The sequence below is a fragment of the Carassius auratus genome, chromosome 48 (genome assembly GCF_003368295.1).
Source record: "Carassius auratus strain Wakin chromosome 48, ASM336829v1, whole genome shotgun sequence".
In the NCBI taxonomy this organism is placed as follows: Eukaryota; Metazoa; Chordata; class Actinopteri; order Cypriniformes; family Cyprinidae; genus Carassius; species Carassius auratus.
This window is the reverse complement of record NC_039290.1, coordinates 6,936,799-6,953,236: the sequence shown is the minus strand read 5'-3', so window position 1 is coordinate 6,953,236 and position 16,438 is coordinate 6,936,799. Positions and strand designations below refer to the sequence as shown.

At 37.2% G+C, this 16,438-nt stretch overlaps 1 long non-coding RNA gene across 1 annotated transcript in view; it reads right to left on the bottom strand.

The window, feature by feature from the left end:
- Positions 1 to 15,834, bottom strand: part of LOC113065361 (uncharacterized) — a 30,328-nt gene extending 14,494 nt beyond the window's left edge. The window contains exons 1-2 of the long non-coding RNA XR_003278998.1: positions 15,608 to 15,834; positions 15,058 to 15,248 (exon numbers count right to left, since the gene is read on the bottom strand). This is a non-coding gene — a long non-coding RNA (uncharacterized LOC113065361). The remainder of the gene's footprint in view (positions 1 to 15,057; positions 15,249 to 15,607) is intronic.
- Positions 15,835 to 16,438: the final 604 nt, after the last annotated feature.

Below are 16,438 nucleotides of genomic sequence, written 5' to 3'. Positions count from 1 at the left end.
TTAATGTTTTGGAATAGCATTTTGATGCTTCTGTGTTCCACATTTGCTGGTTTCAGAAATCCAATGTGACTGCCATGCGTTTGGATTGAATTTCCTATTACCTTCTTGAAACTGTAGTGTACTGTCATAAGTTCTTACAACCTTAAAGGAACAGTTCAGTCAAAAATGTTCAATATTTACTCATCCTCATGGAGCAGAAGAATCTCTTTTAAATGAAGCTTGACGCCATCAGTCAAGCTTCAAAAACAGTCAAAAAAATTAAACTTATTAGACACACCATAAAAGTGACCTAAACAAACAGTGTGCTATATTCAAAGTTATCTGAAGCCATTCACTAGCTTTCTTAATTGACAATGTCATCGTCGTCAATTGGCGTTGGGTCAGTTTGAAAATACAGGACAGGTAGTTTTGAGAGGACATTACCACCTCAATTTCAGTATGTTACTCAAAAAAGTAGTAAATAATTGCAGAATTCGTATGTGAGTGAAATAACCATATGCAATAAAGTGGTGCATCTGAATGCAATTCTCTTCGTTTCAAACTTTTGAGAATGGAAAACACATGGCGCAGGTACCAAAACTACCGTAAGAAGGAACACAAAGTATAACAAAAGCAAGTACAGTCTCCAGAAGAAAGTGACTGCCTTGGCTTCAGTCTTATCGTCTGTGATTTTGCGGACTTCAAACAGTCACGCCGCGCTCCTGATGCAGGCGTGGCGGAGTGGAGCGGATCTTCACATTTAGCTTTGATATCTTAGACAATTGGGAAGAGAAAGGCAACCTTCACAACTTTGAAGCGCACATGAAACTTAGATCAACTGCATTTTTAGAGGTGCAGCGGGGGGACTCGCCATCCTCAAACCAGGCCTAAATCAACATTTCAAAGTCTCCACTGAGCTCTTCACTTCTGAGTCGGATCACAGAGCTGTGGATTGGCAAGGCCTCATTTACATGGTTCTGAAACAGACGGCTACTTCATCTCATCGAGAGGAGGGGGGATTCTATCAAATGCACTTTATGGAGCCTAAAAATATAACTATTTCTTCCACAGAGGGAAGAAACGCTGAAAAATAACTCTTCAAGATCAAAGATGGGCATAATTGACATGTTATATCTGTGCAAATAGAGCAGAAGTGGGTGGACCACTGAATAACCAATGGTTAGGGTAGGGGTGGGCGGAATCATGTCTGAGTCATTTATATCACATTAACGGTACACATCATGATATTTATCTTTTTTTTCTGGAAGTTTAACAAAAAAATCAAATAATAATGTGGTAATGCCTTTTTTTTTTTTTTTTTTTGGATAACCCAGTGAATTAGATGCTTCGCAAATGAAAGGTACTTAATTTTGTTTGAATTTGACTGATCACTGGATGTGCTCTTAAAATCATGTTTTGATTTCAGTGTGTCTAGACAGCTTGTCACTAGGACAGTACCCTTAAAGGAACAACTTTCTACTTTATTTCGGTTCATAGTAGTGCATATTTCTACTCTAAGGTACTAATATGCTGCTTTTAAGGGGTAGATAAGGTACAAAATTCCCCTTTAAGGGGACTGTTCCTGTAACAAGCTGCTGGATCCATAAATGTACAATTTTTGCAGGTGAGACACAGGGCCCACAACCAATTTAAAGTAACCAGATTCCAGATTTGTTACCCATCCTCTATGGGAAAGTGCCCAAGCAACATTGCCCAAAAAAGTTGCCCAGCAAAATTGCTCAAATAGTTGGCCCATGTACCACCAACTATTGACCGTCCCCTCAAAGAAATGACTGAAGTGGTTGAACATGGATCAACGAGATATATTAAAAAGGCAGGTATGCATGGGAATGTTTCTCCATCATCTGTTTATGATCTGATCGACAAAAGCGCATCATAGGTATAAACAGAGCCTTAGACAAGAGAGCATGATAAGTTTGCTGTGACAAAAGGCCTTAAATGTAGACGGTTTGGGCATGTTTAGTACAAATTAACCTTAGATACATGGTTGCACATTTTGAATACTCCAAATTCTTTAACATTACAATGAGGTTAAGAGAAGTTCTCCTGTGCATATCAATATGAATAATCTACGCAATTATTAGTGAATGAAACCCATTGTTCTCTTTGTTTCAGCACCTCGACCAGCCCAACACTGCAACACAGGCTCAACCAATCACGTGACTTTGGAGGCGGGGCTGTCTGACCAATTGCAGACTAGATTGTGTTTGACAGTCATTATTTTTGTATTTCAGTTTTAACAGCACAGAAATTACACAATCTACCCTTAAGTTTGGTTTCTCCTCAACACTCATACCACCCCGCAGGAAGCCGGTAGAAATCTTTTTGGATTTCCTTCCCAGCAGAGGTGTGGATTTATAGCCTGTAATGGGGAAAGTGAAAGTGGGGAAAGAAAGTCTAAAAGAGAGGAGAAAGTAAGTTTGAGTGACTCCTTGAACGAGCAGAATCTGTGGTCCTGTCAGCTGATTAGCCCTCTTGATTAGCATTTATAAGAGGCCCTGGTGCTCTATTATTTGCATTCCTATTTAGCCATGATTTTGTGGAGGGCGCTCCGTGATTAAACTTGTCACCAGTCCTGATTGACAGGGTCAAATCTTCACATTCCACTCGTCTGAAATGGAAGTGCGTAAGAAAGAGAAAAGGAGGGGGAAAAAATAAAACGATTGTCAGCTATTCTTCGCACTCCTGACGAGCTTTGTGAAGGATCTCTTTCAACTTCTCTCATGTCTATCCCTTTCTTCTCCCCCATCTCTTTTTCTAACTCTATCACTTTTTCTCTCTGCGTCTCCTGTCATCTTAGATAGGTCAGGATTGTTTTAATTTTAGGGATAGATTCGGCCTGTCACTGAGGCGAGATGACGTGGTGCTCAGGAGATGAGACGTGAAGGGTGTAAAACAATAAAAAAAAAGTATGAAAAAAAAAAAAGAGAGAGTAAAGTGCTCACTTTATCAGACAGATTTAATTACTGTGAATATGGATTAAAACAGGCCATTCAGTGGAGTGTGAAATTAACCCTTGATTACTGATGAATCTCTCAGTGAAGTATAAAACAACCATTTGGAGGGGAAAAAAAGCGATATTCTTCAACAGTAATTGTTTTTTGGTAAATGAGATCACATTTCTCTCGCATTACTATGCCTCTGGTTTGGCAGGCTGATGTCAGGTGACTATGTTATTAACAGTGAAAATGCTAACAAAGACATGACATTATGTGAAATCCAGTGCTGCGCTTGCATCAGGGACCACTAACCTTTCGGAGAGACCGGACTGCCTCCCCAAGGATGAGCTCTGGGTAAAAAACAACAATTAAAAATGCAGAAATGAGCCGAGTTGATGCAGTCTGTCCAATCTGATGAATATACGGCGGGCTGAATATTAGAAATGCTGTCTTAATGAGGCCCAACTGTTGTTGGTCGCCATTTCGGTCAAAATACCAGGAGCAAGAAAAGTAAGAAATTATTTACTTTTAACAAAGTTTTTGACTGGGAGTACTTATTAATATTATCATATAATTAATATAATAATAAAAGCAAGTAGTGTGTGCAAACTCTGCCCTATGTGTTCAGTTTTACAACAAGACTTGAAACAGCATTCATAACCCATTTTACTTCCATAATATATAATGTAATATAATATAACACACTAAATAGATAAAATAAATTAAGCTATCATTAATGTGTACAGCTTTGTAAGTATTTTTTTTTTTTGCATGAAACAGCTTAATAGAATAGAATAGAAAAAAATACATGTTTATGCTAATGATGCACACTTTGCAACGAGACTTCTGTAATAAATGAGCATGAAACAGCGTTCATAACCCATTTTACTTCAGTAATTTGTTGTATTAGAGGAGTGAAATGGAGGACATGATGCTGAAAAAAAGTGTTAAATCTGAGATCAGGTTATCATGACATAATTATGAGAACATATTTGGTGGAAACATCTGAAAAGGAAAGTCATTTCAGGGGTTTGGGTAACTTCATATTTTGATGAAATGTAACCAAACAAGCATCTTTAAATCATTTGAATCAAAAATATAAAGTAAGTAGTGTGTATTTTTACTTCTATTTAGATTTTTTACAAACATGGCATTTTAAAGATATTTTACCCATTTCTTTCACACCTCCTCATAATATAAGATTCAGGCTATTTAAGTTATGATTATGTTTATCATCAGGACATAACCTGCAAGTGCCATACGGAGTAATCAGGGAGAGGGTTCAGATATGACAGAGAAGACACAAAGACAATTAAGACACATCAGTGACATTCTGATTGTGATATACACCCTTCAAGTACAAAATCCTCTAATAGGTGCCACGGCGAGAGTGTGCGTGTGCTCATATAATTAGTAGTAATTAATGATGAAAAAGTGAGGACCCGTTTGTATTTCAAATAATCCCATTAGCTCTTGTCATACTCGTGTACACAAAACAGCTTGAGTTCAATTAGTTTTTTGTCACACAAAAGTGATTATAAGCAGCCAGTGCTACCTGATTCATGGGATACCTCCTGTCTAATCACAGCGACTGATTTAGTAGAGCCCCGGTACTCAACCCGAGGCACGCCAGCTCTGTGGGACTCTTCCGTCGTATTGTGCTTTAAAAACTTTTTAAGTAAGATTTTAAGTGTTAACCACAAGGGCATTTAGTTAGCTAGCTAGCATAGGTTGAATTTTAACTACAAATTATGATTATTATTTTTTTTTTTTACAAAAGCCTCCTGTGTTCAATTTTAAATACGTCAAAAATACTGGAAGACTCAAAACAATTTATTATGGCTTAATATTTCATAGGTTTGTCTCTAATATTTCACAATTGCTCTCATCACTGCAACCTTATTAGTCATAATGTGATAGCGCAGTAATGAGAAATAAGAAATAAAACACAATTTAAAAAACCTTTAAAAAAATAATGGAGCCCTATAATATCCTCTGAGAAATAAGGGGGGGGGGGTAATTATGATATCATTTGTCTTTAAATCATACAATGTGACTTAATATTTTCCAACTGCAACTTTCTAATCAAGTCATAATGCAATATGCATATCTTTGCAAATGCCAAAAAAAAAAAAAAAAACTCTGAATTGCGAGATATAAACCCAGAATTGTGTGATAAAGAGTCACAATTACCTTAATTAATTTATTTGTATTTATTATTCCATAATAAAGACATCCATACAACATCTCACTGACAACTATAACTTCATATTTAACATTGACATATTTTTTCTTATTTTAATTTCAACTTTAGCTCACAATTAGGTTTCCTTTTTCCTTTTTTTTTTTTTTTTTTTTTTTTACTCTGCGAATTTAACAGCCTCCGATATACCGTATTTTTCGGACTATAAGTCGCACCTGAGTATAAGTCGCATCAGTCCAAAAATACGTCATGACGAAGAAAAAAACGTAAATAAGTCGCACCGGACTATAAGTCGCATTTATTTAGAACCAAGAAAGAGACAAAACATTACCGTCTACAGCCGCGAGAGGGCGCTCTATGTATTGACCTCTTCATTGATCCTTTCATCAGTCTAATTCAGAAAACACACATAATCAAAAGCTTTCTAAATCGATCAGATGTTGTAATGCACCCAAGATGACTTGGAAATGAGCATATGGACAAGAAACTAAAACATGTTTGAATCAATGGGTTTAATGTATGTGTCCGCCGTATTCACGTGCACCGGTCTGAACGTTTAAACGGATCCTCTGCACAGTTTGTATTTCTCCCTGTGAGCTGCTATTTCTAGGCTGAGTGAGACTTTAACAGATGTTGCTGTTAATTACAACAGGAGGGGGGAAATGCGATTTAAACACTTTTATTAATTAGTTCCAATGGAAGTGTGATGCCGGGGAGATGGAAAGGCTTGAGGGACAGTCAAGTACTGAGGTGTCAACAGTGCCAATGTCTGAGATCAAAATAACATGCTTCAAATGGAGCGCCGTCTCAAGCTTTGAAAGAAACCATGCTTGCTGGAAACACCATTTTAATTTAGGAAAGTAATATAATAAAATGTTTTTAATTCTGAAATATATATATTATATATATATGATATCATGTGGGTTCTAGGGTACAACTCTAGAGAATAAAAATAAAGACTTGATTGTGAGCCTATTTGAAGTGACACAATCTATGCAAAATAAATATGTAAGATACTGCATAAAATATAACACACAGACACAGACACGGACAGAGACACACACACACACACACACACACATATACATTAGTCAACATACGAAGTGGATCAAAACCTTTCATCAAAGTTGTCCTAAAAAAAAAAAACAATACCTGTTGTTGTCTTAGGACAAATCTGATCCTCTTCAAATGTTGACTAATTTATATGTTCTTAATTTATATATATATATATATATATATATATATATATATATACACACACACACACACACAGAACTCACACAGACACACAGACACACACACACACACACACACACAGACACAGACACAGACACACACATTTAAATATGTAAAATATATAAAATATGTAGTTCAATTTTAGCATAAATATATTTAGGGTGTTTAATGTTAATCATTTCCCCCAGATTTTTTTTTTTTTTAAGATTATAACCAAGATTTCCAATTAAAATTTATGAAAACATTAATAAAGTAAAATATTTAAAGCAGAAAATATTTATATATGTATATATAATTTACAATTACATATTTTTTCAAATTTACATAAAATATATTGACATTTTTAAATTAAAAATATACAATTAGAGAAATAAAATGAAACATGAAATGTTTTAATAAATATACAATCTTAACAATACAAGCAATATTATCTAATATATAATAAAATAGTATTAGTAAATAATAAATTAGTATATTATTTATAATTATTATTTCACTTTAATATAAATATATATCTCAATTATCTGCTAATTGTGGGCTTTAAGTTCTAAATTCACAACAATATTTTACATATATATATATATATATATATATATATATATATATATATATATATATATATATGTATTAAAATTGTTGTGAATTTGTAACTTCAAGCCCACAATTAGCAGATAATTTAGATACATTTATATAGAAATATTTATTTGAATATTTAAATGAAGAAAAAAAAAAAAAATATATATATATATATATATATATATATATATATATATATATATATATATATATATATACATATATATATATATATACATATATATATACATATACATATATATATATACATATACATATATATATATATATATATATATATATATATATATATTCCAAGTTTGATGTTTTCATGTAGTATACTGACTTTAATAACTGATCTGAAATCAGAAATTTCCAGTCTTAGTTATAATTTTCAGAAAAATACATTATTGGTTATTATATAAAGCTGCTATATAATTCTATAGCAGTTTTAAAACAGACATAAAACTAGCCCTGCTTCTAGATTTCTCTCTCTTCACTCTCTCCCCATAGAACCAGCTTTAATCCAGAAATTACGGACAGCCTGATGTGACTTTGACGTTGCTCCCCTGAACTGAGACACGCTTGTCATTTTTAGTTCTTTGTCTGGCCAGCATGTAAGACAAAACAGACACCGACGGAGAGCCGAGCATCTCAGCCGGCCCACAGAGCAGAACCGCGTACATATCATGAAATATGTACGCTGTCTGTCCGTTAATACACCCTCACACGTCTCACTCCCAACACTGGATGGACAGGAGAGAAAAGGCCCAGTGGAAAAATAAAGTGCCATAATGAATCTAAAAAGCATGATTCACTCCCATCAGACGTACTCAGGGAAGTGTCACGTTCTCCCAAGCTCCCCGACCACTGACAGGCCAGTTGCGAAGAGAGAGGGGAGAGCAGGGACAACAGCGATGGTACGCAAGAGTATAAATCCTAATTAAGCATGGTATCGCCTGCTGTAAAATGGCCATCTTTTTCAAAGGCAACAGAACTGGATGTTATTTCTTAACCTATAAATTGCAAAATAATTAAATCCCCAAAGGAGAAACATGCGAATACATGAACAAAAAAAAAAAAGGCTCAGGAAATAAGTGCATAAAGTGGGGAAAGAGAGAGCCAGCAATCTCTGCGTTGGGCTTTGAAAGAAAGGTAACATAATCAATTAATCCTGGCAGTAATTGGGTGTTGGGAAAAAGGCAAAATGCAGTAATGAAAGTCATCCGTTGTGCTCATCTTTCTCTCTCGGCCTGACGAACCCTCCCCCCCATCATCTGCGGGATCTCAGGTGCTTAGCCATGCAAATCTGTCTGACAGCTCAGTACATCTCTGTCTGCCTAATTGGACAGTATAGAGTTGTTTATGGATATTGAAGACATTTAAGGCTCAGTCGGGGGCTGCTCAAAAATCATTAGCCGTGGGCCTCTGATACTGGACTAAGTCTTCTTCCTCCACCGATGTCAAACTCTGCCGTAAAAAATGTTTATCTTTGTCACCTGCGTGGAGAAGGGCTCTGGAAACGTGCAATGTGCACGAGGAACATCTTAACGTGAGCGAATGTGCGAGGTTTCAGTCGTGACAGCTCAGACAATGGTCTTCCAATTAGAGACGTACTGAGGAGTTAGCGATGCAGCATAACGCGCCTCATCAAGATAATTTGCTCCAAAATCTTTTATTCCGTCTCTTTAATTTATTTATTTATATAAAGTACTAGAGAATGGCTTAGTGTCTTCAAGGTACGGTCATATTATTGTGTAGAGAGCATCCATGAACTGTTTACTGACTGAAATGCACACAATAAAGGACAAGAGACAAGATTTGATTAGTTAGCTTCTACACAATTCTGGCAGTCAGCGTGCACGTTTTGTAACAAACTTGTTTCTAAGGGACTGCTGCTGATACATTTTCAGCCAAAAACTGGACACTTTTTATGCATTTTGCCTGTTCGTTTACACAACAACGGTGTTTTGGAGATGGTTTTCAAAGTGCAAGATTTTGAAAACTCCACCGTTATCGTTTCCATGTAAACACCCAATATGGGAATCTTTGAAAATGGTTACGTCATGCACGTGCATAGTAAGTGTTAAGTATGTAGACATGCGCAGTGTGTGTCGATTTTAAATGCAAGCGCGAACAAACATACACAACAATGGTGGATTACTGTATTTGCTGCTCAAGAGTTTGCTAATGGTTCTTCAGCAAAGTGTGGATTTACTTCACCAATATTACAACCTACAGCGGCGATGCATCATATACAACATATAGTCGTTACTTCCCTACAGGTACTATTTACTAACAAGGTGACCACGCCAACTACTGGGGTTCTTCAAATGCACCTGTTGTTGATGATTGGTTGGATTAAGTTATCTGAGATAATTGCACCTTCATGGATTGGTTTAAAAGGGGTTATCTATAGTTACTTGGAACAACGATCAGCAATGCAGCGATTGGCTGGCGGCAAGACAACAACGTAATGACATTTATTTAAAAATGACACCTAATGAAAAACTTGACGAATTTCTGGATTTGGCAGGAAACTGCCAAGCAAACAAAACAAAATGTTAGAATAGATAAATTATTATTATTATTATTATTTTTACATGATTCCCAATTATTTATATTCACGATTTCTAACATTTGTACAGGCTTACCATTTTTATTTCAGTGTAGCAATTAGCAATTCATTTAATTTTATATTTGAACACATTTGTTATGTGACAGCATTAATTAAAGTTTCTTAAGGGTCAAGATCATGTTAACTGCATCTCCTGTGCTCCATCAAGCCACTCCCATTATAGCTGTCATCACTCAAATTAATGCACGACTTTATCTGTGTGTAAGACTCTAATACAATAATGAAGTAATTATTTTATGACGTATAAATCTTTCATTGAGTGAAACTGTCTTTGTCTAAAGATTATTATTGTCCCAGTATCAGTAGGATACTCTTGTAATAAAGTAGCGGTGGCAATGGACAGATTTTAAGTATCAGTTCTACTTAAAAATATGCGATCTAATTCTGTTTTCATGAAAAAGCTTACAGACCTGTTGCTATGAAAGCAACTCTGGGATGAGCTTTGAAGAACCAACCAATCCAAGATCATGCCAAATCATCAACAATCAAATCCAGCTAACTGAGTTGGCGACATACGAAGAACGGGTACCTGGCATGGGTAAAACACGAGGTAAAAACTTTTCCATTGTTGACTACATCGCTGTGATGTAAATGTAGCATAAGGCTGATAGTGAGTGCTTTAGCTGCACTTTTTATTTTTTTTATTTTTTTTTTAGCTCAAATCATGCTACAATAATGTATGTTTAGCAAATTTGTAATCAAGATATACATTTTCTTATACATCCCATTTAAAATCTGCAATCAAATCTGACAGCAAATGTAGAATTCATTTAGCTGGTTAACTAAAATTATATATATATATATATATATATAAAATACTGTATTTTTAATATTTCTAATCGGCAATACAATTTGGCAGAAAATGAAGTGTAACTCCTCATATCCTAACAATGAGCTGAGGAGGGGCCAAAAGCCTCGGACCTCAAGTCATTATATCAAAATCAGGCTGGTTTCCACTGTCAGACCAGGGCTACAATAAAATCTGCCCTTAACAGGCCTCCCTGAAGCAAACGTCACACAACCCCACAATTTCACAGATTGGAAAATGAAAGAAACCGTCTATATCGCAAAACAAACTTGACAGAAGCTGACAGTTGGACCTTACATGAAGATGTAAAGACTTCAGAATCTATATTTTACATACCAATGATTTACGATAAAAAAATGGCAATTTATCAATTTGTGTTAGCATGCTAAACCAAGCTGATTTTTAACATTATTTCACATAAAAAGAGACCACACATACTTGTTCAGTCGCAGCTGCTCCATTTATTTGTAATGACAGAAATGAAAAAAGAAGAAAAAAAAAACTCCATTAGGGCTTTTAAATCCTAATGCATACACATATAACACAATAGAAAAATATTGATAAACCCTTGTACGTTTACGCCAAATTTCTTTAGTTTGTTTTCCATGATGGATGTAATCGGAGCAGGTTTGAGCACCGTCTACCATCTCACTATACTGTTATTCCATTCAATTAATGACATGCAGATGCAAAAGTCAGAAATCATCAAGGACACAGAGAAGAGACAGAACAAATATGATTTCATGCTTCTTCAAGTTCTTTATAGAACTTCAAGTTCTTCATGCTGTCGCTTGTTCTTGATTGCTCTTGGTAATGTAGACTTCATCACCAATAGTGAAAAGCCTGACTATGGAAGACTAGCAGCAATAAAGTTACCACTGTCCTGCATTCAACACACCAATTCTGCAAATAGAACAATGTGTGCAAATAAGCAAACATCTATTTTAAGTAAAGAGTTTATTATTGTGTAAATCGATGCCTTCATAATGAGAGTTTGTTTGCCAACGACCCAATAATTCTGCCATAATGTTGCAAGCACCCAGTAGACTTAGAGATATTGGTGAAGTCAAGAAAGAAAGATTTCCTTTCCTTTTCCCCTCCTCTCTCTCTCTTTCCAGCTATAAAACAAACGCCCAATCAAAGGCAAACTCGGTTTCTATTATCTGTTCTCACCAACACCCCCAAAGCCCTCCTTCACCAGTGCGCCCGTTACAGAAATGTTTCTTCCCATCAAAGCCTTTACTTATCACTTCACCGGTGACATTGAACTTCCTGTGCCCCGGCTGCCGAGACACATCTCTGAACCCTCACAATCACTCTTCATCCCCAGTAACAATTTAGTAATGAAGTATTGATTTCCAGATTCCCTTCTTAGGGTTGATATTAGATTTGGTTTGATAAACTGTGTCGGGGGCCCCTAATCTGCTCCGTCCCTTTCCCCGCTGTCTGTAAAACAAAGTGCCACTAGAGAGATAATGACCAGGGAACATCGATGAACTCATTTCATCAATTTGTAACACTTGACAATGAAAAAGGGCCATCGTTTTTCACACACCAATGTCAAAGTTTATTGCTCAGGGTAGGGTCTTATTGGAAGCCCGACATCTTGGCTCTAATTTATGGGCCCCTGTGTGCTGGTTACTTTGAAAGGAAATGTTTGGATACGGCTGGGATATTAGTGTTGCACCTGGTCTGGCTGGTTTTTACACGGCCACCGGGGATCTATGCATCACGTCTGCAAATACAACAACAACTTGCAGCCGCCAAAGCTATCTAGCCATTAGGAGGGGAAAGTAAGGGGGTCTATGACATGCATAAGTCATGAGATGCTGCGACGTCTAGGTCAGATGGACTCCTGAAGGGATGAAAATAATTCACAGACCGAGCAACAAAGGCCTCAGCTCTTTTCACAACCTGCAGAAGGTGGACTCAACTACAGAGTCCTGTGTTTACATTGGTAGTATAATTCAAGGTACTGCCATCGCATGATGAGTTAATGCAACCTAAACATTTTTAAAGCTCAGTGGTCCAGTCGACATCTCTGATCACATTTTAATAAATCTTTTTTTGCTTTGCATTTGAACCTTTTTACATTTAAGATTGCAAAGTTGGATCTCTACAAATTACTTGCTAGATACATGCATTTTCTTCAACTAGACAAAGAGTATCCCTCTACATTCCAGCCAGTCTGCTGTGAGATAATGTTGTATCTTGCCCTGGCTGATGGACAGCTGAATCTCTTTAGCCTTTGTTCTTTATTTACAATAGTCAGACTACTTTGCACGCTAGCCCGATTTCACAGGTGAATGCATGCTATTCTCTGGGGAAAACAACTGAGGTACAGCAAGAGGATATACACTAAGAAAAATACCAAGTCTCTCTGAGGCGGAAATAGATGATATCTTTCTCAAACACCAAAGAGTACCTCTCAAATCACCTATCTTCCTTTAGTCAGTAAAACAAACTAATTTATACTCCTTTTCCTTAGTTTCATGCTAACTGTTGCTAGTGCTGCAAGGCATTACATGGCTGACAATTGAGAGTGAGTGTTTACTTTGTCTTCTTCAAACGTGTTTGTTAGAGGCCCATCCCTCGGAGCTCCAGAGGCCATTTTACTGCAGCTCAGGCATCAATGGCTCTGCTCTCAGTAATCACATTGCCTCTTCCCCCACTAGAGATCTACGTGCATAGTGCTTATCAACTAGATTACCACCAGGTGAAGATGAATAACCCAATTTGCGGCTCCTTATTTCGGTGGGTGTAGTATTCAGTGTCAGCACGCATTAGCGGATAAAGTGTATTGCTTTGCCAGGTGGGTGTGGCTGGATCGCCTTTAAGATTGAGATGTACATGCACTTGGGGAGATGAGAAGTGTCCAGAATCACAGCTTGGAACATGAGTTTGAAAGTTCCAGTTCAGCTCACTGCTTACCACAAAACATTTGCAAAGAATGAAAGCTTGCTGAACAGACCACCATTTGTTGGGGGGATGCCACATTTAACAGGGATAGATGGTCATTAAGTTGCACTGTTGTGTTGTATAGCTTGGTGTTCATTGTTAACATCCAACCAAACATTGTAAATATGTCTAGAACAGTGGTTTCCAACCACATCCCACTCTCCTTAATCAAACACACCTGATTCAGGTCATCAGTTCATTAGAGACTCCAAGACCTGAATTGGGTCTGTCAGACAAATGAGACAAGCTTGGGGGGCAGGAATGTGTAGGAACCACTGGTCCAGGAAATATGGGCTGTGAAGATTAGATGTGACCTTGGACGGTACAATCTATTGAATGAACTATGCATCAGTCCTTCACAGTTTCATTTCTATAAAATTAAATATACCATCTATTGTGATTAGAGGCAGTGGCACACCAAGCTGATGGTCAGGCAGGTTTTTTAATGTGTTTTAAAAGTCAGCTCTTGTAGGAAGCAGTTTGCCAGATTCCCGATGAAAACAAGCAAGTAAATCAAGACTGCACAGACAGAAGTCTGTTATAATGTCAAGTTATCTTTACCAAGCATTCCAATACACAAATATTTTCATAACAACATGAGCTGCTTAACATGAAGAAAGTTATTAGATTATTTAAGGCTACTTAAAATTGAAGACTATATAAAGACTATTAATACCTGGTGATATAGAGAGTTAACTCCTTACAAACAGATGCAGAACACACATGCGAGTTTGCAGTCAGCCGTAGTCCTTGCAGTGTGTTTAAACACAGCTTTTCTGTCCAGATGTAGCCAAAATTAGGTGACAACACCGTTGGCTTTTGTCGACGTTAGTTCTTTGAAGTCAGCTTGGTGTGTCCTGGCCTTAAATCCAGAACACATTTTGAAAGCTGCCGTCCTCAAAGGGCTTCTTATCTAGCTTAACCGGCAAGAATTCCTTGCTCAGTTAGCATCACTTGAAATATCATACTAGTTAACTCTGCCAGATGCTACACAAGTTTTGCTGGTGAACAGCTTGGCAATATTGGTCCACTAGCTTGACCCAGACCTAACATGCACAAACCATCTTGGACCTGCACGGAAAGTCATGTTTGTTTAAACAAGGACTATTTCACTCCCATCCTGGATGGGCAATGGCCTGGAGCATTTACCTCCAACCCTAATCCAGTACATGTGAAGAAGCAAATTAAGGATTACTTGATTAGTCAGGAGTTGTTGGAACTAAAAACTGCTGGATAATGGCCCTCAAGAACTGGAGTGTCATATCCCTAGTCTTCTCAGCAGGGTAGGCGTTCATATCTACATAGCTTAGCGTATTCCATTTTTCACCATTTCTGTTGGTTAATGAATACCAGTGACACATAGAATCAGTCTGAGTTTTGATGGGTCCCAAAAGGTGTTTTTCCCCAGGCCTTGCACTTGAACACTAGTGCATGAAAGGGGTGACTACACTTCATATTACCACCGGTAATGCATCGCAGCATTATGGATGGCCCTACTGTCCACTGCCTCTCAGTGGAAGGGAGGTCAGCATCTCGCAAATGAGTGCCATGCTGCCCTCTAAGGTGATTACTTCTAAAGAATGACATGCTGAAGGGAAGACACAGGGGAAATATACGCCAGAGTCCAATCACCTCTTCTGCCTCCATACATTCTCTCATTGGGAAGGCTTGTATAAATACAGGAGGAATGGACACTTACCTCTCCTTATGAGTCACTTCATCTCTGGAAGAGGAGAGAAGGTTGAGTCATCAAAAATGCAGGAGGTTTTTGGTGGAGTATCCACATGTTATCTCTGATATTGTGATGAAGTCTTGAATATTTTTCAAACATGCTGCATTTTCTCTGAAAGATATTCCCCTTCACAGTGGAAATGACCTGTGACACAAACACTGTAAAGACAGAGGAAATGGTTCATGTGGGAATCCTATAATTTTAACACATATGTTTTTGATTATATTTTATTGCACAACTGTGGCTATCACACAACACACATCCAAGAAACTGCATATTCACTGTCACTGTTCTAAAAATGGTACCCTAGAGGTACAACAGCTTGTCACTGGCGCAGTACCTTGGAAAGGAAAACTTTGTACCTTACCTATCCCTAAAATGTCCTTTAGAGTAGTAATATGTCCCCTTAAGGAACTACTAAGGTACAAAGATACTCTTTCCCCAGTGACAAGCTGTTGTACCCCTAAAAGTACAATATTTGCACAGTTTTACAAAAGTGTTGGAGTTTTGTCCTTACCTGCCAACAGGACATTTTGCCAGGCGTTTGGCCTCCGCTCCCATGGTGTCATACTGGGTAGCTCCGCCCCTAGGGAATCCTCATTGGTCCAAGATCATGTGCCACATAGCTATATAGGTATAGCTCCGCCCCTAGGTAATCCTCATTGGTCCAAGATCATGTGCCACATAGCTATATAGGTATAGCTCCGCCCCTAGGGAATCCTCATTGGTCCAAGATCATGTGCCACATAGCTATATAGGTATATATTAAACACAAAATGTGTTCTGATTGGTTGTATTTGAGTCAATTCGCACAGTATTTTTCTTTCAGTGTGGCCAAATTACTGGTTAGGACAATTTTCTTTTTTTTTTTCATGAAATATTAAATTAAATATAATATTTTCATTAGATGTTATATCTTCAATGAAGCCTTACCAGGCAATTTTAATGAATTGCTAATTTTAATTATACACACACACACACACACACCTTGCTATGTGTACTGCGTTAGGCTAAGTGAGTCATTTGCACTTACATATTGTGGCTCTTTTGTTGGTTTTGATTGCTTTTGTTGTCCTCATTTGTAAGTTGCTTTGGATAAAAAGCATCTGGTAAATGACTAAAGGTAAATGTAAATTAACCAGAAAACTCTTAATAAAAAGATAATTATGTTCTTAGATCTTTAACTCAAATCCTAGGCTGTTTTCATACCCAAACACAAAGAGAAGGAGAGAAGAGAGTTCATAGTGTTTGGGCTACTGTGTGTGCACACATACACTTGAAATATTAGGTTGTTAGCAAGCACCATTACGAAGTGAGAAAGGGAGGCGAACAGAGAGCCATTCTTTCA